This window comes from Eriocheir sinensis, unplaced genomic scaffold (genome assembly GCF_024679095.1).
Source record: "Eriocheir sinensis breed Jianghai 21 unplaced genomic scaffold, ASM2467909v1 Scaffold73, whole genome shotgun sequence".
Taxonomy (NCBI): domain Eukaryota; kingdom Metazoa; phylum Arthropoda; class Malacostraca; order Decapoda; family Varunidae; genus Eriocheir; species Eriocheir sinensis.
The window spans coordinates 68,067-93,142 of record NW_026112087.1 but is presented as its reverse complement, the minus strand read 5'-3'; positions in this window follow the sequence as shown (position 1 = coordinate 93,142).

Below are 25,076 nucleotides of genomic sequence, written 5' to 3'. Positions count from 1 at the left end.
ACTTGCTGAACTACGATCAAAGACACAGTGCGAGATTAGAGCCATGAAGAACCAATGGTGGACTAAATTGGCCCAAGAAGTTCAGGGCTAAGCAGACACTTGCAAACAGCAAGAATTCTACGCTGCCCTTAAAACAGCATATGGGCCTAGTAGAAATACCTTTCATCCAGTTAGAAGTGCAGACGGAAACACCTTACACACAGAAAAATCGGAAGTCCTTACACGCTGGGCTGAACACTACCGAGACCTCCTCAACAGAAATACACAAACTGACCCCAACCTGCTCAACGAACTCCCCGTACTGCCAACTATCTGGGAGCTTGACACTCACCCTACCCATGCTGAAGTCAGAAGATCTATCGACTGCCTTAAAAACAACAAGGCAGTAGGACGGAGGTAATGATATCAAAATCTGCATTCACACCATCATCACAGCCACAATGGAAAGTAAATGTGTACCGCAGCAATGAAAGGATGCTGACATCACAAACATCTATAAAAAGAAAGGTGACATTGCCGTGTGCGGCAACAGCCGCGGAATCTCGCTGCTCTCGGCAGCTAGCAAAGTTCTAGCGAGACTGATGCTGAGGCGATTACTGATGTACATCACTGAGGAGGTCTTGCCTGAAACACAATGTGGGTTCAGAAAGGAACGCAGTACCACCGATATGCTCTTTGTCGCGAGGGAGCTGCAGGAAAAGTGTCGAGAACACCACAAGCCTCTCTACATGGTCTTTGTTGATTTGACCAAGGCCTTTGACACAGTGAACAGACCACTTCTTTGGAACATCTTGGAGAAATTTGGCTGTCCACCAACCTTCCTGGCTGTTTTAACTGCCCTCCACGACGGGGCCAATGCGCGTGTCATCAGCGCAGGAGGCAAATCTGACCCCTTCACGGTAGAGTCAGGCGTCAGACAGGGCTGTGTCATCGCCTCCATCATCTTCAACCTCTTTCTTGCCGGTGTAACGAGAGTTGCCTCCAACCTGCTTCCTCCAGATGCTGGCATTCCCATCAACTATCGTCTTGACGGCAGCTTGTTTAACCTACGTCGCCTTCAAGCTAAAACTAAAGTGACTAGAGAAACCATCCTAGACCTGCAGTATGCTGATGACGCTGCTTATGTCAGCTCCTCACCTGAACTCCTGCAGCATACCCTGGACCTCCTAGTCGACACTTACAGCCGTTCTGGCCTCATCATCAACACCACCAAGACCGAGGCCCTATCAATGAAAGACCCACCCAGCGACCCAGTCACATGCCACATTAATAATCAAGAGCTGAAGAATGTCCCTCACTTTCCGTACCTAGGCTCTGTCCTCAGTGAAACTTGTGACCTCACCAGTGAGGTACACAAACGTATTGGCCTTGCATCCGCCTCATTTGGTAGACTTACCAATAAGGTCTTTCAGAACAGGGACCTAACAATCAAGACAAAAGTGACTGTTTATGAGGCAATATGCCTTTCCATACTTCTATATAGCTGTGAGGCCTGGGTTCCATACAGGAAACATCTAAGGGAACTGGAATCCTTCCACACAAGTTGCCTCCAGCGCATATTAGGATTAAAGTGGTGGCACAGGGTCCCACACACCGAAATACGGCAACGCGCTAACCCCTTGAAGTACTATTGCTACAAAAACAGTTACGCTGGGTAGGTCACGTCATCCGTATGACTGAGGATAGGCTACCACGAAAACTTCTATACGGTGAAATCCCAGGCAGTAGCAGGTCTGCAGGAGGCCAGCACAAACGATTCAAAGATCACTTAAAGACCTCCCTCAAGATGTGCAACATACAATCGCAAGCACTCGAGACAATGGCCTCTGACCGGCAACAATGGCGAGCCTCTTGTCGGGAAGGCACCGAGGCATACGCAACCCAACTAAGGAACAAAACAGAAGCAAAGAGGGCACAACGACACCAACTGCCTGCCCAGGATGGCGAAGTCCTGTTTGACTTATGCAATCGCGTCTGCAGATCAAGAATTATGCTGTATGCCTATAGACGAGCTCACCAGAACTAGATGTACCTGAACTGGACTCTTCTACACTTAAATGGGCTTGAAGTGACGTCATCGTCGAAATCGACGGACAACCTTAAGTAAGCAAGTGTGTGTGTGTGTAAAAAAATCATAATGAGTGATGAAAAAGTAAACACTGTTCATACATAATGTCAAAAATAAGATCTACGCATATGATACAAACTACAAAGCGATAAGGTCACAAGAAGATGAAGAGGAGACCGTACACCTGCAGACGACGTACTTGATATAGTTTGGCGTCGGCTCAACAGATGGCGCTGCTGGTCTATTTCTGCCTTACATTTTATTTATCGCTTTTACAAAGAGGCTTTCCTATCTTTTATAGTCTTTGATCCCATACGTATTGAGCACCGCCACAGGGCAACACCGATGAGAGTCGAGCTGCGTACCGAACCCTTGAAGCCTTGACCCTCGGAGTGATGCAGAGAAGATTCGCTGCCGTACTAATAAGTCACTGCCATAACGCGCCGCACCCATACGTAACAACACCTGTTAATAAGTACGGGTAAGAAGATGTGAGCTTTGTTTTCTTGGTATTCAACCTTACGTGACTAAGATTATTCAGTTTTTATTCGACTCGCTCAGCGGATTTGTGACCACCGCGTGAGCCGCTTTTGGCCAATCAGGAGGAGGCTGGGTGGCGCGCCAAGGGGTTGGGGGTAAGGAGGGGAGGAGGCAAAAGGGGCACAGGCAGGATCAGGAGCACGTCAGTGTTTGCTCCACGTGTGTTGCTGTGTCTTGTGTCGCGATGTTCACCCCTCGGCACCCGCGTCATCCCTCGCCGCTCGCCGTCCCCGGACCGCCACGAGGAGAGGTGAAGGTTGGTGAGTGTCTGAGTCTCCTTCGTGGGTCATTTACTCCCGCAGTTATTGTAGAAAACACGAGTTTAGATCTCTTATTTGAATAGCACATCCTCCTCCCCGTCACCCGCCGATCACCAGTCAGTCAGCACGAGGATGGATGAAGGTGTGGTGAATGTGTTAAGTGTATCTCCGTGTCATTCACCATCACGGTCAATGTATAATTTTTTTTTTTACCGCCGTGTAATTTATCTCCTGTCATCTTCATCCTCACTCATTGTTCACCTACTGTTCACCATTCACTGCTCATGATGAATATAAATGAAGGTATAGTGAGTGTTTCAAGACGCTCTCTGCGTCAGTCACTGCCATGAATAATGCATAGATTGTGAGTTATTAGTTTTGTTCCGTGTAATTAATCGCCCGTCATCTTCGTCATAATTCACTGTTCACCATCATGGGAGGACTAATGAAGGTGTGTTGACTGTCTGGAGACTGTTTGTGTGTAATTACTGTCCGCTCATGACTTGTGTTTTGCGTGTTGGTGAATATCGGAGGAAGTAAGTGTGTGTGTAGGGGTGGGGGAGGAGAGAGGCTGTTTGTGTATGCAGTGAAGGGGTCTAAATTGCAATATATTGGCATTTTCCTCGTCCCGTTGTTTCTTCTTGTTCACTTCTGCTCAGTTCTTTTGACTCTCGCGTCGCTAAGTAACGACAAGGACGACGTTTCGGGAGGTTGTTTTATCTTCTTCCAGCGTCTCTGTTTCACTTTCGTCCGAGTCGTTTGATGTGTGATAAGTCTCGGTTATGTTACTAATTTCGTGTGTGTGTGTGTGTGTGTGTGTGTGTGTGAGGAATATTGAGAGAGAGAGAGAGAGAGAGAGAGAGAGAGAGAGAGAGAGAGAGAGAGAGAGAGAGAGAGAGAGAGCGGAGGGAGTGACTGCCAACTACTATCCATATCAGACCCCATGACATACCGTTTTTCGCAAATATCCTTCAAACGAAGACTCGGATCAGACTGGGACTTTGGCACAGATTGTTTCACACACTCCGCTAATTGTTGACGCTATTGTGCAATGCCAGATGCGGTTAATTATGGCGTTTACTCTTGACTGTGATGGCAAAACCTGCGTGAGCCACTTACACATTCGAACAGGTGAGGCGTGACGTATTTGTGACGTATATCCACCACCTACCTCCACCCCTGGCTTCCCCTACTCCTATCCCTCCTTTCCCTCCTCCTCCTTTCTCCCCATACCCCCCCCCTCTCTCTCTCTCTCTCTCTCTCTCTCTCTCTCGGTGTACATGCGATGTGAAGCGTTGCACACATGACTTGTCTACAATGGCGGATAACTCGAAAGTATAGGCTAAGTATGGTATGGTGTTTTTGCACACGACCCTGATTCCTGCTCCAGCGTAACTGGATGTTTCATAAGTGCTGTATGAAGTTTGTTTGGCAATTATACAACCATTGAAAGTTATACGAGTATATGACCCTCCTTCCCACAGGATAAGTTGAGCGTATGATGGGATGAAGCACGTAGCTGACGCTTGCTCATTTATAGAAATTGCGTAAGAGACGGAAAGGAATGACGTTGGAATTGAAGCGGGAATTCATTGCAGAGTAAAAACGTGAAACGAAATTGGAGAAATATATGAATAATTTATTCTGATGTTAGGAACAGACTGCCATACGATATGTGTTCATGTAGATATGTTAAAAAGTCTTAGCAAACAAAAGAAGATAGCGAGTATATGATGGGTGGATTAATAATGTAAATAACTGACCACATAGGCTGTTACTTCAACATTCATCACCATCGACAAACAGGTCATCCTCGTCATCACTGTTAATGCTGATGCAGACGGGATATAATTTATATTTATCTGCCATTAATTAAAGTCATACGTGTGCATGGATTCATATCTCGTGTACAGCACAAGTGTTTATGTGAGAGAGAGAGAGAGAGAGAGAGAGAGAGAGAGAGAGAGAGAGAGAGAGAGGGGAGGGGGAAGGTATAGGGGAGAAAGAGGGCGGGGGGAGAGAGTGCGGGGAAGAAGGAGGAGGGAAGGAAAGGGAGGGATGGGAGTAAGGGAAGCCAGGGGTGGAGGTAGGTGGTGGATACACGTCACAAATACGTCACGCCTCACCTGTTCGAATGTATAAGTGGCTCACGCAGGTTTTGCCATCACAGTCATGAGTAAACGCCATAATTAACCGCATCTGGCATTGCACAAGAGCGTCAAAAATTAGCGGAGTGTGTGAAACAATCTGTGCCAAAGTCCCATGCTGATCCGAGTCTTCGTTTGAAAGATATTTGCGAAAAACGGCACGTCATAGGGTCTGATATGATTAGTAGAGCAATAATCCTCGCAAACCTAATACCGCTTCGGAGCACAGCCTCGAACGTTTCCCACAGTCTCGGAAACTGAGCCTCTTACCCCGCCTCTGCCCCCTCCTCTTCACTCTTCTCCTTTTCGCTTTTTTTTTACCCTTAACCTTATTAACTTTTTGTGCCTGTGTTTATTAATCTAGTTCGCCTATTTAATGGCAACGCGGTTGATCACTTTTTTGAACTTTTTTTTTCTGAATTTCCTAAACCTTTCTTTTCTCCATCCCGTTTTATTACCTCTACATTCCTCGTCCCTCCTTCCTTTTCCCTCCAGTTGCCACTCCTGCTCACCGTCCTTCACCACTCTTTGCTCCTTACCCCCTCCTCGCGTGGAAATCGTACGCCTCGACGCCTGCCAAGAAGGAAAAAGGGAAGCCAGAGGTCGTTCAGTGACAGGGGAGGGAGAGGAAATACCTGAAGAATTGGATGGTATGTTATTAAATCGGCTTGCCAGTCCTCCTCCTCCTCCGCTTCTTCTCCTCTTTCTTCTCCTCCTCCTCATCCTCGTCCTTGATCTTTAATTCCTTTTCTTGTCTTGCCCCAGTGGCGTGAATGATCAGTCGGGCAGGCAAAGGGAAAGGTCTCCTATATACGTTCCTGATAGACAAGGAGTCACAGACCGCCATTTCGTCCCGGAAAAAGAAAAAAAGAGCCTCATGCATTACCTATAAGTTTGGTTCCCGTACTTAATTCAAGAGCGTTCGTCACTCCACGACCAGCGTAATAACATTCCTCCTCCTCCTCCTCACCGTCAAGGGCCTGTCAAACGAGTCCACCTGGTAGAACATTGGAAATGGTCTAGCGATGAACTTGACTGACGGGGTGACGGAATGTTGAAAAAAGTACCTCCCTGATTCTGCCATCGTAGCACATTGTTTCCCTTATGTCAGGGGTTCTCGGTGCTGTGGGCGTAGCGTTGAGTGGCAGCGGTGGTGAGCGGAGTAAAAGAGAGTAGGGATGTGCGGTATCGACAAAAATACTGGTATTGCCGATACCGGTTTCCTTAAATAATACCGGTACGCCTCTTACCGCTATAAGTCATGACACCGGTAATACCGGTATTTCCTCAAAATACCGGTATGTCCCACCATCTGATGACACGCCTGACACTCGTCAACAGATTGAATGCTAGGTCATATTGGAATAGACTACAAGAGTATGCGTTAGGGACTTTCCTTACTTTCGAGACTAGGGAATTTTTCCTGATTTAGGGATTTTTCTAGGGAAATTTTGGAAGGCCATTTTTCAGTGATATGGGCTCCCCCCCCCAATACCCCGGTTTTCCACAGGTCCCCAGGCTTGTCTTGGGAGGTTGGGGGGGGCTAGGGTGGTGGAGGGGGTGGAGTGGTAATTCTTAAGATTTACCAAATAAAGTAATGAAAATAATTAAGCTATGTATGTATGCACACAAACAGTTCCCACTCGTGGACCCCGGGCAGGAGGTAGCCTAATATGTGACGTCATGCGCCAAACTGACTCATTATCGTCCTGAAGTGAACAGACTAGCATATATAGACTGTGATCTAGGTGGATATATTACTCGAGTTTCATGTTAACCTCTTCACTTTGAGGCGTATGTCGCTGCTGCGAAAACGAGTCATCTTCACTTTGCTTTGAGTCTGAAAGCATTTCGTATCTGACGGGCATGTCAACAGCAGCTCATTTCACTGACCCACGAGGCGATTTTCGTTGAGTTGAGATAATGTTACACATTATGGAACATTCTCTCTCTCTCTCTCTCTCTCTCTCTCTCTCTCTCTCTCTCTCTCTCTCTCTCTCTCTTAAATAGGCTACGCATATCTCGTGCGATAAGCGTTCAAGTAAACACAAAGACAGATGAAAAGATGAAGAATGAAGACAAAGTTGAAAAAAAAATACACACGTCCCGCATTATTCGTGGGTGAGCCATTCGCTGGCTCGACTATGATTATGTTTAGATTTATGGGTCAATCATGCCATAGTCACTGATGCCGTTTCAAACTTAAGCGCGCGCGGGTGTCCTTGATATGAGATGCTGCGTGGCCAACGTTTCGACCGCCAGTAGCCAGTAGTGAAGCCACAAGTCAGTGCCTTTGTATTTACGTATTTGAATAGTTGTTATATTCATGTGGTTAGTGCATTCAATGCTGTACAAAAAAAAAAAAAAAAAAAAAAAAAACGAAAAAAATACCGGGATAGCGGTATACCAGTGATAAAAAATACCGTTACCGGTATACCGAAGTGCTGTTGATACCGGTAATACCGAAACTAAAATACCGATATACCGGATACCGGTGCGCATCCCTAAAAGAGAGATAAACAGGATCTTAGAGCATTGTGTTGTACGGTGTTAAGTGTGTTGCGCCTGGTTTGAGCCTGACTGATGTAATAGCAGCTCATGGCCCACCACCACCAAGGACACTCGCGGCTGTAGCGTATACAGGCACCCGCCTGTTTACGTTTGTGTACTTAGGAATGGCCTTGATTATTGATGTGTCGGTATTTTTTTTGTGTGTAAAAGGAGTTGAGGTGATTTTGTGACTTGTGTTGCTCCTTGCTTGAGATCCCTTATTTTTTTTTAGTAATGTGACGTTGCCCTTTTATGTAAGTGGATTTTTTGATGTGTGCGATGCGTCGTTCATCGGTTCAGTTGTGCTTCATGGATGTTCCTATAATGCACATTTTCATACACCGTGATGGTTATATATGTATTGCGTATGCAATAGTGTTTCTTTTTTTATTTCGTTAAAGCAGTTTGTCAGGCAGCGTGTGTGAATACGTACATGTGCGTGCGTGCGTGCGTGCGTCTTCAACAAAACAGTAATACCCCTTGCCACGCACTCCTGCTCCAACACAAACCTTCGTGCGCTGCCTGTTAAGGTTTCTGGCCTCCTTCGTATAAGCAGTAACTCTGGCCCTCCCTCCCTTTCGTTATAGCGAGTTGATTTACCGTACGGCACACACGGGACAGACATCGTAAACAAAGACAACGCCAAAAATAAATAGTTACACAGATAAATCAAACAAGTGAAATATTCATGAATTAGCCTCCAACATTTCGTGTAAGTTCTCGGTAGACATATATGGGAAGGAAGGAAGGATTAGGGGGGCGGAGAGGCGATGTTTTAGGAAGGGGAGAATAAATAAAAGACGGAGGTGGTGGAGGGACTGGTAGTGACAGAAGTAACCGGCGAAGGAGAAGGTGGATACTGGCAAGGATCAAAGAGAGAGGATATGTCGCTCCGACGTCATTGTTAAGACGTCACAGGGAACGATGACGTCACGCCCGCATCTCGTGCGCACTGGTGCCCAAAGCCATGGCGAAAGCATGGGAAAGCCCCTTCTATAATGTTATTTCAATGCAGCAGAATATGAAACTACTGCAGAATGAACTTTTTGTAATAGGCTGCAACATTTATGCACCAAATCGAGCAAATTAACCAAGAGAACAGCAAAAAAGCTGAAATTGAGCTGACAGATGCTGTATTTCGTCTATACTATACTATATGTGTGTTTCATATTTCCTTCTTGTATCCCTACCAAAATATCGGTGACTAAAACAGTAAGGAATGCCGTACCATTCTTTTATAGTGATGCAGAAACTGGCCTAGCCGTAAATAACTTGAAAATCGCTATTTTTCAGCTATGATCACCGGCAAAAAAATCTTCCTGATTATGCAGTTACATACTCAGAAAAATTTACCAACATGTAATCATAATTACGTCCTTGCCACATGGCACTTGAGTTCTTTTTTTTTTTACAGCAGAGGAGACAGTTCAAGGGCGTAAAAAAAAAAAGAAAACAATGAAAAAAAAAGTCCGCTACTTACTGCTCCTGAATAGAGTACACAGGAGTGGCCAAAAAGATATGGTCTAGGCAATCAATGAGAGAGGCTTGCCCAAAGCAGATGAACAATCAATCATTCAATAAATCAACAGCAATTAATCGCTCTGAAGCCACTGGCACCTGTAAATGGCACTGGAGTAGGGTCTGAATCAGCATATGGGACGTGCAGCCACTCGCCTGTCCCTGCACTTGACACAACACTCACCCCACCACCACCAATCAGCTATATCTTCACTGCTTTTACTTTACATACCTGCATGTGGTTTTGATGGAATATGTACAGATGGTACACCCCCTGGCCTCAGTGCCCTTGTGGCCTTTAGTCCCCAAGTGACACCATCACTCCTTGGGGAATAATCACTTTTTTAAGAAGTCACGAGAGCACACGCGGGCATTTCTGGCGTCATGTTTATCTGCCCGTCAACACGCTATTTTCCACTTCCGACAGGTTTTCTTGTCTCTGGGGAACCTGTAAAACCTTAGGCCACTTTTCCCTAAGTTCCTTGTGTTGCTGGAACACCCAAACACCGCACAAACACGCATTTTACCTTCTTAAATAAGGGGTTTGGGCTCCAGTGGGCACCAGTTAAACAGCTGGCGGGCGTGACGTCACAGACGCGGTGCATGATGGGAAAACAAATGCTCAGCGAAATATCCTCTCTCTTTGATCCTTGGATACAGGGAAGAGGAGGGAGGAGGAGGAGGGCTTGAGTGTAGGTTAGGGGTAAAACTTGTGTTTGAAAGATAGTTGTGGTTGTGAAGGAGGAGGAGGAGGAGGAGGAGGAGGAAGAGGAGGAGGAAAAACAATGATACTGGGAGTTTTGTAAGAGAGGTGGAAGGGCCATGAGGAAGATGCAGGTGGCTGTGTGTGTAGGGGAGGGGGGAGCGCTAGCGAGAGGAAAAAGAGGAACTTTCAGAGGAGGATAAGAAGGAGGAGAAGGATAAGAAGGAGGAGGAGGAGGAGGAGGAGGAGGAGAGAGAGAGAGAGAGAGAGAGAGAGAGAGAGAGAGAGAGATTGAGAGAGATTGAGATTTAGGTTTAAGCCACTCATAATATACAAAACATGTCATCAGGGCAACGATTTAGTGGAGACAGGTAATTCAAACACTGTTGGGCCGGGGCGAGACGGAGCGGCGGTGGGGTTCGAGTCTGGATTGCAGTATATACAATGAAGCAATATATTCACCGTGTGCTCAAGATATATTTCTCGGTGCAAGCAGAGTTGAATGTTAGCGGAGGGATGATGATTGGCAGGGTAACAAAATATGTATGACTGAAGGTACAATGAAAGAAGGAATGATGTGGACTAGGGAAGATGGGTCAGTTATTGATAGGACAGTGTCGGAGTCAGGCGGGGTAGTCTGGGCGGGGCGGGACGAGAGGGAGAGAGAGGCTGAGCTGGTGTAGGTTAGGAGGCTACGAGGAACCGATGGGCAAAGTAGGGTTGAGGTGGGCGGTGTGATTCGGGGTAGAACATGGACTGGGAGGGCGGAGTGGAACGAAGGAGGGATAGGCAGAGTTAGGAAGGTGCGAGGCTGGCTGGGGCTGGGCTACAATAGCTTTTTATCGCATTGTTGAGCGGGCGTTGCGGTAAAGTGGTGCTGCGGCGCTGGTGGCTGTCAGGTGTGTGGCTGTGGTTTCTGCAGCGGCGAATAAGCGACTTCATCAGTAGGTCTTGTTCCTGCCTCACTGGGGAAATTCTGCTCCCCCCTCTACTCCCTCCTCTACTCCCTACTCGCTCTCACTCTCTCTAACTTGTCCAGCTTCCTCTGTCTCTGTCTGTGCATTCCTCCACCCACATGCTCAGAAATCTATGCAGGAAGTTCATAAGGAAAAAGTGTTGAGAAAGTGATCAGTGCAGGTGTTAAAGTGGCAGCAGCAGGTGTGGATCAAGGGAGCTGAAGGAAGAATGTATGCGTGGAGGTGTTATCTTTCTTTCCCTCCTCCCGTATCTGTTGTTACTTTTCTTTCGTCACACGTTTTTCCATTCGCTTCCCTTTAGACTTTTCACCGCTATTTTTTTCCTTTTCCAGGGTGCTTATAACTTTCTGGCCTCATGCCCTCTTCTTCCTTCACCTAACCACATCATTTTCCTCTCTCTTTTCCTCTGTGTTCCTCTTTCGTACAGTATTTCTCCCTTTCTCTATTTATCTGCCTGAAAGTACGTCCTTGTACTCTCCTCTTCCTTCTGAAACCCTTCTTTCTTTCTTTCTCTCAATTTTCCTCACCCTTTACTTAGTGTCCGCTTCTTGTCGTTTCCTATATATGTATATCTCTGTTCTCCTTCCCTTAGATTCTTCTCCCCCTCCTTTCCCTATTTTCTTGGTTCTCCTTTCTCATCCTCCACCCCTCTACCCCGTTCCCTCACTCCTGATTTGTCTTACTCAGCACCATCCCTTCCCTCTCCCCTTTCCATTTCTGCCCTAAGTCCCTCGCTCTAAGACTAATGGCAGCTGAGAAGGGAGAGGAATATTGTTAAATGGAAAGGAGAGGTGTTAGTGGTTGTGATAGCAGAAGGGATATTAATGATGGTGTTGATACTGTATGTGTTGGTGCTAATGAGGATGGTGGTGGTGGTGATGGGGACGAGGGGATGTGAGGTGTAATTGGTGGTGTTGGTAGTGCAGGGGGTGGTACTGATAGTGATGCTGGTATTGATGGTGCTGATAGTGTTGGTGGTGGAGGTGGTGATGGTGATGAGGAAAATGGTGATCGTGGTGGCGGTAAGAGGTGGTAGTTTTAGTGGTAATGATAAGGTTGGAGGTAGTGGCATTGTGGTGGTGATGATGGTATTATTGTTGTTTGTGGTGCTGGTGGAAGTAACAATCAGGTAAAAAAAAGATTGGGTAACTTTGTCCGCCAACAATGATGCTCCTGTTTTTTGTGTGTGTGTGTGTTTGTTTCGCCTAAGACGATGGTAAGCTTTTTTTGGTGGGGCCTGGTGGTCGGCCCCAGCCTGTTATGGCGCAAGCAAGGGTTTATAGTGGCGTCATCTTATTTGGCTCATGCTGCCCCCGGAGCTCATTTTTGATCCTCTATATTGTGAAAATCTAGTGTCGGGGTTCATGGATGGTCGTCAGGACAGCATGCGAGTAAACTTAGGCCACTCGGAGATGACTGAACAATTGCCAGCTTGTATGGTGCGGCGGGCGAGACACAAACCTGCGTCCTCCTGGACGCCGCGCCAGCACGCTGACCACTCAGCCACCGTATAGAATCTATACGGTGGCTGAGTGGTCAGATAGACAGATAGTGAGGTGCTACTTTAGAGTGCGGTCTACCCCAGTATCTGTAGTCTAAGCTACATAATGATCTGACCTGTCTCCCGAGACCTCATCTGATGCTGCATTGTTACCTGAGTGCTGCTGACCTGAGTAATGACCTGTCCACATTCACCATAGTCTAAGCTGTGCAATGAGCTGACTTATCTCCGGAGACAATTTCTGTTGTCTTGTCACCTGAGTGCGCCTGGCCGGTCTATATAAAAGGACAATCAGCGAACACCCACATCACTGTCCCCGTTACATTGAAGCCGATAACATTTTTAGTATAACTCATTTTACTATATAACTGCAATGCTGTTAAAAATGTTTTAGTTTTCTATTATTTTTTTTTAAATTTTTAGGTTCTGCCTGTAGCGCCGGTAAGATCTCTTGAGGGGCCTGGTGGACAGCCCCAGCCCATTAGTGGTGCAGACTAATTTTCTTTATAGTGCCTGCCGTGATGTATGACTCTCCCTTGGCCCATGCTGCCCCCCCAGTGCTCCTCTTGACCGAAGTCGCTGTAGTTTGGTTTGATTAAAGATTTGGGCAGCATGTGGGTAATCTTCCGCCACTCGACGATGGTTTGAAAAATCGTGTTTTGGTGGGACTCGAACTTAGTCCACTCTAGGTCCTCGGGCCCACCATGCCCGCACGCTGACCACTCGGCCACCGCCGAGTCTACGTGACATTTTGACGGAGGAAGCAGCAGTTTTATTTTTACGAGAAAGCAATCTTCTGGATAAAATAATAAATCATTATTCGGCACTATTCAACTTGTGTTTTCATCATCCTGCAGTGTAAGGTTCCTTTAAAGATGAGGTAGAATGCACGTTTAATTGTAAATATGGGGGTAGACAGCGCGCTAAAGTAGAAATGGCCGGGTAGACCGCACGCTAAAGCGGCATCGATAGTGACGGGGGAGGGGAGGGGAGAAAAAAAAAACATTGTTGTGTGTTCCAACTCGTCTGTGTACTCGGCAGGAGTTTGGCGGCCATATATGTATTTCTGTTTACCCTTTTCCGTGCAGGCAAAGGACTTACCCTTACACCCTCACCTCTCTTTCCCTCTCCCTGCTTCCCTCATTCGTCTCGTCTTTCACCCTAATCTTTACACCTATTTTCACCCTTCCCTCACACCCAGTCTTTCACACCTTTATTACAGGCCTACCTTTTTTCCTCTTCCCTCACACCCTCGTCATCCCCTCACTTCTTTGCTTCCCCTCATTCTCTCTCCTCACCTCCCCCTCCCCCCCCCCCCTCTCATCACCTATCTTCCTCACTCTAATCAATGTGCTTATTCCTCTACCTTGGCCTTGACCGTTCTTCTCTCCCCCCCCTCCCGCCCCACCGCACATAAACACACATACCCCCCCCCCCCTTCACCTTCATTTATATTTTCTTTCCTATCTTTCATTCCCTTTTTTGCATAGTACTCCTTCCCATCCCTGTTCTCTTTTATTCCTTTTCCTTCATATCTGTCCTCTCACCACCCGTTGTCTTCCTTCTCCTTTCCTCTCTTCTCTTCCCTAAGACTACTTTTTCTCATCCCCTTCTTCCCCACTCTCCCTTTCAGCCCCGGACACACATTGTCAACGAAGTAAAATTTGTTACCATTTGTCGTTCAATCCATAACATTTTTGGCGCTCGTCTTTCACACACACACACACACACACACACACACACACACACACACACACACACACACCTTTGAAAATTATATCCCTAATCAGGATAATTTGTACTCCGTTAATATTAATATGCTCTATTATCTCTCTCATTTCATTTAAATAATATTATGCTCGGGCTCTGGCGAATTTCCTTCCGATGGCGATGATGATCCCATGTTAGGAGGAGGAGGAGGAGGAGGAGTTACTGCATCAGTGGTGGTTAGCGAAATCGTTGGTCCTCTTCCTCTTTCATTCTTCACTACATCCTTCTTCACTACATCCTTCTTCCTTTTTGCGTCGCTCATCCCTTGCTTTCCATCTCTCCTTACCGTTATTCAAGCCACCCTTCTTTCGATCCTTCCTGTCGTCCATTCTTTTCCATTATCTTGGGTCTCATTCCTTCCTTCCAGCACTCCCTCAACCCCTTCCTTCTTTTCATTGATTTGTCACCTATTCCTTACATCTCCGATATTTCTTTCATTTTTTCCCTTCGTTCCATCCACTTTTCTTTCCCTTCTTCCTTTCCTCCTGTGCGTCTCTTCTTTGCCCCTCCTTCCTTTCTTCGTAGCTTCCTTCTTTCACGTTTTCCATCGTTCTACATATCTATATTCTTTCTCTCTCCCTCCCTCCCTTTTTTATTTCCTTCCTTCCTGCCTGCCCTCCCTCCCTTTAGTAATTATATCGCGTGGCCTTGACTAACCTAGTTTCACGGCGAGTCATGTGTTGGTCAGAATGCCTCGCCGCCTCCGTCCCCTCCACCCCCTCCTTTCCTCTCCTCCTTCACCCCTCCCCTCTTCCCCCTTCGTCTAATTCTTGCTAATCGGATATACGTGTGCTGCAGCCTCCTCCTCCTCCTCCTCCTTTTCCTTCCCCTTTTCCTCCTCCTCCTCCTCCTCCTCCTTTTCCTTCCCCTTTTCCTCCTCCTTCTCCTCCTCCTCCTCCTCCTCTTTCTTCTCCTCCTCCTCCCCCTTCTCCTCCTCCTCCTCCTCCTCCTCTTCTTCCTTAGTATTTTCTTTTATGTTTTCTGTGCATTTTTATCATTATTTGTATTATTTGTTTCCTCGTTCTTCATTCTTATTCATAATATTACCATTTATGTTGTTACTGTTCCGTTTGTACATATCAGAGGTTCGTCGAATTTCCAAGTTTCCCATTTAAAAATCGAACTGTGACGCGTGCCTTTGTGTTTTCTTGTCCTCTTCTGTGTTTCCGCCTCCACCATTCCCCCTTTTTTTTAGATAAGACTGGGGAAGGGAAGAAGAGGGGGGAAGCAGAAGATAAAGTAGGAAAGGATGAAATTAGCAGGGGGTTAGAAATGTCGGGCTGTCCACCTTGCTATTTCTTTATTTCTATGATTCAGGTTATTTAGTACATTTATTGTTGGAATAGTTCGTTGTTCCTGACAGCATTGGATTTCTTCGGGTTGTTGTTGTTGTTTGTTTCATCCATCTTGTGTGTGTTTAATACATTGCTTTTAGTAATGTGCACATGCGAGGCTACGTACTTAATGTGTGGTCCCCATCTCAATGGCTACACACATCAGGTGTGATTGCCTTCGCATGTGTGGTTACATATTGGTTGTATCTAGCTAGCTAAGTTTATCAATTTACATGTTCTTGTTGGACTTTCGATCGTAGGTAAGTTTTAGATCATTAGTGAAAAATATGTTATGGGTATGTGTCAATCGTTTACAGACTGCTTGGGAAGCTGTTATGGCATCTGATTATGTGGTCTCGTTTTTCTTGGACTGAGATGAGTGTGGGGATATTTAGGAGTGAAATTCATTCCCAGATTTTTCCTGCTCTTAAGTGTAGTCGTATGTTGAGGGGTAGTGTTTTTGTGGCGATGTGCATTTGTTCGGTGTTAATTGTATAGAGGTATATCTGGTTTGTTGCATAACGGAGAGCTCGGTTTTGTACTTTTTGTAGTTTGCTTAGCTGTGTGTTGGATTAGGCGTGTGTCGGGATTGGCGGGTAGTCGAGGATTGGAAGAATCAATTCTTTACAAGGTGAAGTTTAATTCTGGTGGGCATTTGTTTAAATCTGAAAAGTGTTGTTCGTGTCCGTGATGCGTATCCTACTCTGTTAGTTATGTGATTGTAGTAGCCTTGTGAGGTGATGTGCTGTCCCAGTATTTTCCTGCTGTGCCTTGTTTCGTGAATGTCTGTGTCTGTGATGATTTGTTCAAGGAGTTGCGTGCACCTAACCTGAGTATAGTGAATTCGTTTGGGTTAGTTTTGATTCTCCATTTGTTTTCGTATTCATTCTGCTTGTTGATCTTTCTGATTGTTGCTCTTTGGGCCATGTTAATGGATCTTCCAGGATACCCACTAATTTATGTTACATCATCTGCACATAGTAGGCTATGTTGGTGGCTCTTTCTGGGTGTGGTGAATCGGACGTGTAAACAGTGAAAAAGTGTAGGGGACAGCACGTTACCCTGAGAGACACCACAGCTCAGTGCAAGGTTTTCGCCTAGGTAGCTTCCAATTCTTATCCTTACATTTCTGCCTTCTAAAAAGTCGCATAACAGCTTTTCTAGAATGACAGGAGGCCCAAGGCGTAAGATTTTGTACTGAAGACCCTGGTGCCAAATCTTATCAAAGGCCTTTGTGATGTCCCTCAGCACAGCGTGGCACTGTCCTCTGTCTGATTTGGATTGGCCGACAGCCTCAGTCACCGGGGCGAGGGCATGGGTGGTTCCGCGTTCAGGGCGGAACCCAAACTGTAGTTGGTGGTGTTTGTCGTTTTCCTCAAGAAAAGTTCTTAGTCTCTGATTGACAATTTTCTCAAAAAATCTTCCCCGTCACCTCTAGGAGGGATATGGGTCTAAAGTAACTGGTGGAGTGTTTTTTCCCCCTGTTGGGATGAGTTTTAGAGTCGCCTCCATGAACCGGTCACGGAAGTAGCCCGCGCTGATAGGCTGGCATTGAAGATTTCTTGAAGGCTGGTTATGGCCAGAGGCAGGAGATTGCTTAGAATGGTCTTGTTTACTCCACCTCTCCCTAGGCAGGATTTCCTCATGCTCTTTATGACGCTTTTGATGTGGTCATCTGTGATTTATAATGTCATGAAGTCATTGTCGGTGTTAAGTTCCCTTGAGTCAGCGTCGGGGAAAGGGAAGGTTCTGTTTAAGTTATTCGTCACAAAGGTCTGGACGGTCGTCTCTGTCGCTTCGTCGTCCCATATCTCGTTTTCGTCTGTAACAACCTCATTTCAGTGCTGTCTGTGAAGGGCTTCTTTGTCTCTGTCGCTGTAGACTTTGTCGTTGGTGGGGGTATATAGGTAGTGGGGGTCTTTGTGATCGGTGCTTATTAGTTGTTTAGTTTTCCTCCAGAAAGTGGATGGCTCGTTGTATGTGGAGGCTGTTTGAGCAATGACCCCTCCCCAGTAACTGTTGCTGTCGTCCTTTAAGTTCTGATGGAGAGTAGTTTGGAGCCGTTTGTATAGTCTGTAGAGATCGTATGACCAGCCGTTGTTCTTGGCTTCTCAGTTAACGGCGGTGAATTGGGCTATTAGGGTTCTTGTTGCATGACTGAGGTGAGTGTGGGTGAGCGTTTTGTGTTGTGTAGCTGGGATGTTATTGGAGGTGCATGCGGTGTGAATGGTGTTGTACCAAAAATCTATCTCGTCGTCAGTGTTTTCAAGCGTTAATAGGTTGTTGTCTTGGGGTTCGTTAAGTTTTGTGTTAATCTCTGCTTGAAAGTTTTGCCAGTTGGCCTGTTTGAAGTTTGGTCTGGGGTGGGTAGGAATTTGTATTGGTATAGTAGAGATGGTCATTAATATTGGTAAGTGGTCGCTTGCGGTTAAAGGACCTTGTGAGATGTGTATGTTGTGGTAAGTGCTGTTGTTTGTGAGAAGTATGTCAGGTGTTGTGGCTGCGTTGTGTGCTATGTAGGTGGGAAAGTGAGGGCCAATGTATTGTATTGTTCGTTGAGTGATGAGGTGTTGGAGTTGTCTGCCTTTCGTGTTTGTGCGAGTGTAACCAAAGGTGGGTTAATTGGCATTTTGGTCTGCCAACATGCAAACAGGGATGTGACGTCTAAAGATGGTAGGGACATCTGGGATGGGTATGTAGGCTCTGGAGGGAAGTTGGTAAAGAGTCGAGAATATAATTGTGCCAGTTGTTGTGGCGACTTCTACCACAAAGGGATCGGATAGAAAGTCATCAATATTTTGTAAGATATGTTGTATTCTATGGCAATGGCTGTTCCGTCAGTATGGGTGTTAGTTGTGTTCTTTCTGTGAATTGAGTATCCGTGAAGTTTAAGTGGTTGATCATTTGGGACTCTGTGTCCGTTAATTAAAATAATGTCTGGATTCGATTCATTGAAGGTGTTTATCAGGCCAATCTTGTGTTGCCTCCAATTCTGTACGTTATGTTGAATTATCTTGAGTTGCTCCATTGTTTACTTTGGTGTTTTTTTTTCCGAAGGGCGCGGGTCTCCTGGTGGTGTTGGCGGTGTGAAGGTTTAGGGAGCGAGGGGAGAGGTTGTGGTGGGGATGTGTGGGTCACGGTTTCTGTGTGGTTGGGAGTTGCTGTGCTCAAATTTGAGATTTTCTGGTTGTATTTGACGGGGAGGGGTACGGTCTCCTTTTCGGGGCTGGTTGGTGAGGAGGCAGTGTGGCTGGCTGGAGAGACGGCAGTGCTGATAGATTCTTCTTTCTCAGAGTCACCTTCTAAGTCGACGCCACTCTCCACGGTTTCCTCAGCGGTTAGGATTTGCTTCCTCTTGTTGTTGTTCTTGGTGTCAGTGTGTTGATGTAGAGGCTTGAGTGTCATGAAAGGTGGGGGAGGCGGAGGAAGATGGTTGTTGTATGTTTGGGAGTGGGAAAATTTTTCAGTATGTTTGGGAGTGGGAAAATTTTTCATGAGTCAGGGGACTCTGGAATTTTGGGGGGGCAAGTTATTCGCAATGAAAACTTTGTTAAGTTACTCCTTGTATGATCCTGGTTGTACGACATTGATGAGGTGAGCATGGATCATACATCAATATATTTCGGTTACTGTTTCTGTGGAGATGGTGGGTAAGGTGGGGAAGGAAGTGGGATGCGTGATGCCAGAGGCAGCAGCTTCACTGTATGTGGTGTTTTCTTTACCTTTAGTTCATCTTTGGCAGTGGTGAAGGCTTTCTTCCTTTCTGGGCACTTGTATGCCAGTGTTCTGTGTGTCTCTCCACAGTTGATGCATTTCTTGAAATCTTTTGTGCAAGCGGTGAATTTGTGGCCCTGTTCTCCGCACTCGGAGCATTGAAGGAAGTCCTTGGGTTGCGGGCATTCATTGGTGTGGTGTTGACGGCATTACTAATGCCAAGGTGACGGGCAGCGTTGACTATGGCGTGGATCCAGCTACGTGAAGCAGAGTTGGGGGGCTGCTTGTTGTATCTGTGTTGTGACAGGCTCGGTAGGGTGTCTGCGCATGAGCTGGGCGGTTTTCACGAAGGTCATTGCCTGGATACGACGGTGGAGCGATGGAAGGCCACACTCTGCTCTAAGGGTGGAGAGCTGCGTCCATCTTTAGGCTCGAAGGATGGTGCGCATGGCCTCATTTTGTAGCACTTCGAGTGAGGAGGCAAGGGAGTTGGGGAGCCGTGCTAGGCACAATAGTCAACAAGCGAGTGGATAGCAGCAATAGAAAATGTTCTTTTGATTTTGGAAGATGCGACCTTTCCTTGGCAGGAGATGGTTCTAAGAATTCTGATGCGGGCAGTGGCACGTTCTCTCAGGTACCTGACCTGGGGTCTATAGCTGAGGGAACGATCTAGCCAGACTCCCAGGTACTGGTATGTGTTAACTGATTATATGGCAGTGTTATCCAAGAACAGTGGCCTCGGAAGTGGGGGAAACCCAAAAGTCATGTACTTGTATCAGGATTAATCTTGAGGCCAAGTTCGGTGCAGCGGCGATGTAGAAGGGTAAGGGCGGTTGTTGAAGGGAAGGGATTATTAAAGGCAAGGAATAAAGAAAAATGCCTATGGTGGTGGTGAGCAAAGTAGAGATGGGGGGGAAGGAGCTTGTTTGTTATGTACAGGACAGGTGTTCACGAGGTGCTGGTTACCTGGATATCCTGGAGACTCACCTGCCTCATGCACACGTTAATTTTGCCGCCTTGCTGTTTTTTTATGGTAATCTGTGACTGTTTTATGCCCCGTGGTGAACTTATAGCAAAGTTGAAAGGATGGAAGAAAAAAATATGCGAAAACATTTAATACAGAAGTTTTATAGGCTAAGTGAAGTTTCATTATTTTGTTTCCCCTTTCTAACTTGATTAAAAAAATTAAGCCAATGAATTAATTATTACATAGAAGTAAAATGTTTCTACACGTCAAAATCTTTCCTTCGCTCTGCCGTGAATAACAATTTTCGAATTACTTAATAGTAAACACCAACATACTTTTGCACTCGTATCTTCTTGTCGGGTTTCAGCTCTCGCGAGGGACGTCAAATGTAATCAATATCGCCAGAGGTGGAGACTCATCATAATGGGTTTAAGAGTCTCGTAATAAATTGGGTTTCTCAGCCTGATGCCAAAGGGAAGGACGAGAAGGATTTATTTTACATTTACCATCATATTTTCATTACACATTCCTTCGGTGGTTGTGTCTCTTCTTACCTATTCTTCTTTTTCTGCCTTATTTTCACATTTTTCATTGTTATTTTACTCTTCCTGTTATCTCGTCCGTCGAGTTCTCTCCCACTTCTCTCTCTTCCAACCCACACTGCCTCGATATCTCTCCGTGTTAAATTGCTTCTCCGTTTTATTCTCTTGCTCTGCCTCGTCTGTTTTCTTTTCCCGTTTCTCTTCCCTTGCGTTCGTCTCCTCTTTCTTCTATTCCTCGCAGCATAGTCTTTCTTCTAGTGATAGCTTTCTAATCCTTTATTCTTCAACCCTCCGTCCCATCCCTCCCCTTATATTCGTCATTCGAAAGGGAGAGAGAGAGAGAGAGAGAGAGAGAGAGAGAGAGAGAGAGAGAGAGAGAGAGAGAGAGACACCCTCCCCTACCAGTAATAAGGAGAGTACCGGGAATATTTTTATTTTTTTTTATTTTTTTATTTTTTACGTCGAGGCCTGTAGCACTGGTAGGCTTTCTTGAGGGGCCTGGTGACCGGTCGGCCCGAGCCTGTCTTGGTGCAGGCAAATATTTATAGTGGCGCCATCCTTTCTTGTCTGCTGGGGATGCTGTCCTAACGACTCCGTTGTGCTGCTGCTTCCGCCTTCGACTTTTTATCTAATCCTCTTGTTGCAGGTCCTGGTAATAATGATAAACACAGCCTAACTGTTGCGGCTTCAGCTGACGCCTCACCCAATATTACATTATGAATAGCTTATGCTTTAGACCGTGCCTAACGCAACCTAGCCTCATTTATGCTTCTTGTGCCTACACTGAACTAATCGAATCTCCCTTTATTTTTTTGACTACGCCTTTGCCCCATAACAACCACGGCTACAACCACCACCACCCCCACCACCATGATCAACAATGATGAAATATGAAACAGTAGGGAAAGGAGATGAAATTTAGTGAAGGGGTAGAAATACTGAGCCAAAGCAGTATTAATTAACTGTTAATAAGTTGGACGGAAGGTTATGATTCTACAACGAATTATTATTTCTAGCTTTTTTAACTAAGCATATTCATTTTTTATTTTTTATTTAAAACATCATCGATTTTTTGTATTTTTAGTTTTGTCAGTATTAGGAAGTTACATTTCGTTCTCCCTTGTTGTATTAATTTAACAACAGTTAATAGATACAACGAAAATAATTTAATGGGGCATTGTTTTATTGGCGTCCATACCATTAAATTGTAACTATTATTATTTAGTATAATTTAGCATTATATGATATTTGGCAATGCATTGCATTGGTTTCATTGAATGTTGCATGACTGATGCCAACAAAACACGTGAACTACTCCAATCATAAAAAAAAGTAGCAAAAAAAAAAAAGAAAAAAAAAGAAAATGAAAGATACAGTGATAAATCACAGTATCTTTGTCTAGTGTGATCCTTGCTTTTCCATTTACACTCAGTCTTTATATATATATATATATATATATATATATATATATATATATATATAAATATATATATATATATATATATATATATATATATACTTTTTTGTAGGGCTGTTGTTGCCACTATAGCCGGAGATGGGGCTGCACGATGAAAGTACAGTGAAAGTTATAAACATGAACATGTATAGATAGGTAAATGAACTCTAAACTCTAATATCTTTGATGAGTTGCGACGCTTTCCTGCTGCAGCAACGGACCTGTCTATATTTGCATTTATTATTATTTCATTCCAACGCTGTGCTTCCATATGTAAAAAAGAAAGCAATAATTTGAAATAAAACGAGCATTTCAAAACTATTTTCAGCACAGATATTTACATTTTGATGACATTAACAGGTTAATGAAAAAAAAGAGAAAATTCCTCAGTACATCATTTACTGGCAGCAGTTAGATAGGACAGGTGTTTACCGTAATTATTGAATTGTCTTTCATTGTCGTGCTGCATCTTGCCTCGTCCAGGTGTTCAAAGGTCTCACGTACCGCCCTCTTTCCCCTATCCCCCCCTATGTACCCCCCCCTCTTCCTCCATCTAAGCCCCGCCCCGCCCCGCCCCTCCCTGCCCCACCCCGCCTCACCTGTCCGTCGCACACCGGCGTTATTTTTTTTAATTGAATAACAGTGTGAAGTAAGTTAAAAAAAATATCGTTTGAACATCTCTCACCTGTGTAGATTTTTATTGGGGGGTGCGCTAGTGTGTGTGTGTGTGTGTGTGTGTGTGTGTGTGTGTGTGTGTGTGTGTGTGTGTGTGTGTGTGTGCGTGCGTGCGTGCGTGTGTGTGTGTGTGTGTGTGTGTGTGTGTGTGTGTGTGTGTGTGTGTGTGTGAGCGCAGTTTTCTTCACACGCATTCTAACAAAGATCCACACGTATATAAATTTACGTACATTCACACACATTCATACATGTACACAAAGTTCTACACTGGAATGCACCCGCAAAAAAAAGAGAAAGAGAAAAAAAAAGTCGAATATGAGTGTTTTAACAGCGTTTTTTCCCGTTCCTTTGCTTCATTGTTCACCGGCGTGGTTTGTTTTCCTCCTCCAATTCCAGGCGTCACAGTTTCTGGTTTTGCCTTTTATTTTCTTTCTCCCATTTCCTTGTTTTCCACGTGCAATCATGTTTTGTCTCCTCTACTCACCCTTTTAGACCCTTCTTTTCTTGTATTAAATCAACTCTTTTATCACTCATTAATTAATCCATAAATGATCTCACCGTCTCGTATCCCTGGTAGCGTGATCCGGCTTAAGTTGTTATTGGAGGCTGGTGTTCGGGGATAAACAAGGGAAAAAGTAAATATACATTTATTTAAAATTAAATGAAAGTAATTGCCTTACGCAATATTCTGTGCTCAGACGATCATAACACTGGCATATTCAGCAATGGATGCAACATATGACAAACGACATGTCTTAAACATAATACTACAATATCTGCTCAGTTGTTGCCAATAATAATAACACTCGTCGTTCCACAAGCAGTGGTTTGTTTCTCTCTGCTTACATCACAATCATTATGTACTCTCTTCACAAAATCCTAATAACACATTCCTGTAGTATAATCTACTACAAGTCATGGAAACACATTATTTTACCACACCCAGTGGTGTTACCTTTGCTTTACATCGCAAACAAATAATCACAATCCTGTCCCACTCACAATCCTACTTCACATCTCCTACATTATAATCAGGACAATACAGTCGGTTTCCCTTAGATTCTCGAATTTCTACTCACGATTAAGATCACTACAGCCATCCTCGGCTGAGTGAGTAGCAGGTCTGCTTGAGGCGAGAACCAAGCTCGGTCTACTCATTCCACTGATTTCTAGGCCACATTTTTCTTTGCTTTAGGCGGACTTACATCCTTGACACGCCCTTAATTCTTTACATAACCAATGGCCAATACTTCCTGTCACACCCATCTGCTCGCTCATTATGTTGTATTGTTTTACTTCTCCTGCTATTCGTGAGTCAGTCTTAAGACACTCCCTCAGTGATTTTTCTGTTAAATTATTGGCTCATAACGTGTCGCCACGACTGACGTCACGGGTCAGAGTCTTTTTCAATGGTTGTTCACACTTTCTGACCACGCCCACTGGGTATCTGTTTTATGTATCTGAGTCTGGGTATCTGTTTTCCTTTACCCTCGTTGTTTCCCCTCTTTTGTACTTGAGATGTTTACACTGTTATATATGTCACCCTTCTTGTTAGTGTTTGTCCTGTCAGATGTTTACACAGTTGTATATCTCTCATTCCTCTCTGGGTATCTGTTTTTCTTTATCCTCGTTGTTTCCCCTCTTTGGTATTTGAGATGCTTACACTGTTATATATGTCACCCTTTTTGTTAGTGTTTGTCCTGTCAGATGTCTACACAGTTGTATACCTGCCTTTCCTCTCTGGGTATCTGTTTTCCTTTACCCTCGTTGTTTCCCCTCTTTTGTACTTGAGATGTTTACACTTATATATATGTCACCCTTTTTGTTAGTGTTTGTCCTGTCAGGTGTTTACACAGTTGTATATCTCACTCCTCTGTTTCCTCGTTTTCTGGGTCCTGACATTACTTCCCCTTCCGGAAGATCTCGCCCCTGAGATCTCACAGGTGTTGGTGGAGAAGATACGCCTTGCAATGTCTGCAGTTGGTTCGAGTCTGGAATTAGGCGGCGTCGTGCGTAGCGTAGGACATAGGAATACCCCACGGCAGACGTCACCAGCAGAAGAACCAGGATCACGACAATGGCGAAGACAATCCACCAATGGATTGCGGGTTGAAAGGGCTGATCCGGCTCGACCACAGAATTTAGGGGCTGCAAGCCAGCTGTTAGCTCCTGTAGGGGGATGGACTCAGCACTGCGAAGAGAACCTTGCCGAAGCATCAATATCCCATTATCCGTCAGGCTGACAGTATGTCTGTTTACAGGATGGGTAGGGCATGTGAGTGTCAGAGTGATGGGGGAGGCAAGTGAACAGGTCCAGTAGCCAGGACCTTTTATAAACATAGGGGGAAATGTTT